The following is a 3,232-nucleotide window of genomic DNA, read 5'->3' on the forward strand; positions in this document are numbered from 1 at the left end:
GTTTAAATGGATTGTAAAACCTTGAAAAATGTAAAATTAATAACTGAGTTGTGAAGTTGTCTCATTACATTTATGCTGTTTTACTATAGTGCCTTTAGTTCACTGAGCTCTTATAAAGAGAAAGGTAAGACGGTGTATGTTAAAAAACAAAAATAATAAAACAATAAAAGTCCAATTTTATTTGCTGTAGTTAAAAATATAAATGGAGGATGCGGGCATCGATCCCGCTACCTCTCGCATGCTAAGCGAGCGCTCTACCATTTGAGCTAATCCCCCGTGGTAACATGTAGTGGAGTTGGTCTTTATTTGTAAATTATTATTCATATAAAATACGTTTGCTACTATTTCACTTATTGATCAAAGATCCCAGTCTCACAACTTTTCATTAATTGTGCTATCTGTTGTGTTAACAAAATATCTCATGAACCACTGGGTGAACTTTATTGAAACTAACAGAAGGTAAATCAATTTCCATGTTGTAGTGAATCCAGTTCAAGATGGCCGGAAAAGCTAATTAACCAAAGGGCTACAGCTCTTGTTTCTTCTCTTCATAACATGATCTTAGTCCAAAACCCCAGCATTGAAGTCATCAGGCGATAGTGTTTTATAACACTGCTTTTATTTTAATAGCATTTTATTGTAGTTTGTCTACTGTTTGTCTAAAACAGGTCTCTCATGTAAATGAGTCCTCATGACTCAGTGAGACTAACTTGTAAATAAAGGTTGACAAATTAATATGCTATTGTTTTTAATCAGCTGATCCTTAATTTAAGCCGGTCAGAGACGAAGTGATGGAGAATGTTCTGTGGCTCTGACATTCATACAAAACGCCTGTCAGAAATTATTTTCAACAACTGTTTTATTTACTGAAAACTCAAAAATTGAGTGTTCTGTAGCCACAATCCATACATGCATGTAGCAGAGAGCTGACAAGTTTTTAAATCAAAATGTTTCACCATACCAAAGTTAAAGCGAATTAAGCCCAAGTTCTGCACGAGGAACTTTAAAAACATTGAAAAATGAGGAACGCTTCACGAATTTGCGTGTCATCCTTGCGCAGGGGCCATGCTAATCTTCTCTGTATCGTTCCAATTTTAGTATATGTGCTACCGAAGTAACACGTCCTCCATCTGGTCCTGAGCACATTTTAGAGGGGTGTATCCCTGTTGGGTTCTGATGGACGGTTCTGTCTGGGGAACATTTGGGGAGTTAAAGTAGTTGGAGGCAGGAGAAATGCAGCAAAACAAGTTTTAAAGCTTTCAGAAAAGATAATGACGTAAAACTTACTAAGTTTGAATCAGTTTGACCCGTCTTGGTTCTTATTTTTTGTGTTCTGTTCTAGCTGTTGAAAAACACAGATGCATGATGGGAAATTTCCCATCATGCATCTGTGGCTAGGCTGCACAGAGCCGTGAGGGAGTTGTGACACTCCCATAGATTTCAGTAGAAAGAATGGAATGCGGAAGTCACGTGGGTCATGCAGACACACAGTTCCAAACAGCAGCAGTTCCAGCATTGAACCTAGTTCATTCTCAGTGTTTTGGAAGTGTTTTCTCTGGTAAGTTGATGAAAATACAATTTTTTTTGCCATTATAAAGAGTTAGCTGACCGTTCTGTACCACATTTTATCAACAATAATACCTTATGTTGCCAGTTTTAGTTAATTAAGCAAGTTAACTTGCTAGTTGTATTTTAGCCTTTATTAGCTGTTTTTCTGAGAGATTGACGTGGTTAATTTAGGTAGTTATAGATCCTTTGTCAAAGACTGCAGCATAAATTGGGACATTATCATTAAAGAAAAATGTGAGTGTGGAGATGAGTCATTTTTTATGTTTTCCAGGTAAACCACAGGAGAATGACGTCAGTGAACTGCTGAAGCATGTTGCATTCAAAGTATCACAATGGTAACAAAATCTCATTTTCTGTCTTAAACAATAGCTTAATAAAGATGTTTGAATAAAATTAACACCATAACCTTCACAAAGTTAGTATTTACTCCAGGACTGTTGAATTTACATTTGTTTTTTTATAGGGATGCACAATATTATCGGCATGGTATTGGCCAATATTAGCGTTAAATTTTAATATCGGACATCGGCCATTCCATCAAAATAACTCCGATATAAAAGGCACTGTTTTTGTATGACGACCCGAGTTACACGCGTCATTTCCGATGTCATTAAGAAGCTAATGGCCGATAGCGCTTGGGTGAGTTTTACCAGACATTTGGATATTAAACATTAGCCCCGTTAGCTTGATTAGTCTTACGGTACAATGGATAGACAAAAACTTTGAACTTAAAGGCTGTCCTTCTGGCACAAAAATGCAGAGGATCCCACACTGCAGTTAGGAACCCAGAACAAGCCTCCATAAGTGAGTCTGCATCACTGGTGACTAATGCTAATAAAAACACTTTTCATTTAATATAAGTTAAAAGTACTATGCATATGGCTGTTCCTGAATATGTGTCATCAGCTCTTACAGTTGTTATACACATTTTAGTTCAAATAAGCCTAAATAAGAGGGCTATGTTCTGACAAAGTAACGTATATAATCTAGAAAGTTCCATGAGAAACTTTGATGGGGACTGCCAGGCTACTGCCAATTTAAATTCTTGGATTTTATATTAAAATGTGTTTAGGTACACTCTCAGCTAATATTATACCAAATTTCAGCTGAATAGCTTTAAAAATGGCCAAATTAGTATTTTTTTCTCTTTTAGCTAAGGCAACCATCTTGAATTTCTGATTTGATTCAGTACGTGATAAAGTTCTCAGCTACTACCTCACCAAATTTCAGCTCTCTATGTATAAAAATAACTGAGTTAAAGCCATTTAAAAGTAGCACTGGCGGCCATCTTGAATTTTTCATTATCAAAAGCTACTTCACCCAACTTGTATTTTGAATCAAAATAACCACTTTACCTAACTTGCATTTTTGAATCAAAATGGCCGCTTCACCTAACTTGCATGTTGGAACAAAAGGGCTGCTTCACCTAGCTTGCATGTTGAATCAAAATGGCCGCTTCACCCATCTTGCATGTTGAAACAAAATGGCCGCTTCACCCAACTTGCATGTTGCATCAAAATGGCCACTTCACCTAACTTGCATGTTATATCAAAATGGCCGCTTCACCTTACTTGCATGTTATATCAAAATGGCCACTTCACCTAACTTGCATGTTATATCAAAATGGCTGCTTCACCTAACTTGCATGTTATATCAAAATGGC

The 3,232-nt window shown here is 36.6% G+C and overlaps 2 non-coding genes across 2 annotated transcripts; both read right to left on the bottom strand.

Annotated features, from left to right (window-relative positions):
• Window positions 1-203: 203 nt before the first annotated feature.
• On the bottom strand, window positions 204-276 carry trnaa-agc. Its single transcript has one exon. It is a non-coding gene; the product is annotated as a tRNA-Ala (tRNA).
• Window positions 277-1,015: 739 nt separating this feature from the next.
• On the bottom strand, window positions 1,016-1,121 carry LOC119423272. Its single transcript, XR_005187453.1, has one exon. It is a non-coding gene; the product is annotated as a U6 spliceosomal RNA (small nuclear RNA).
• Between the last annotated feature and the right edge of the window lie 2,111 nt (window positions 1,122-3,232).

This window comes from Nematolebias whitei, chromosome 16 (assembly GCF_014905685.2).
Source record: "Nematolebias whitei isolate Nwh7 chromosome 16, NemWhi1, whole genome shotgun sequence".
In the NCBI taxonomy this organism is placed as follows: Eukaryota; Metazoa; Chordata; class Actinopteri; order Cyprinodontiformes; family Rivulidae; genus Nematolebias; species Nematolebias whitei.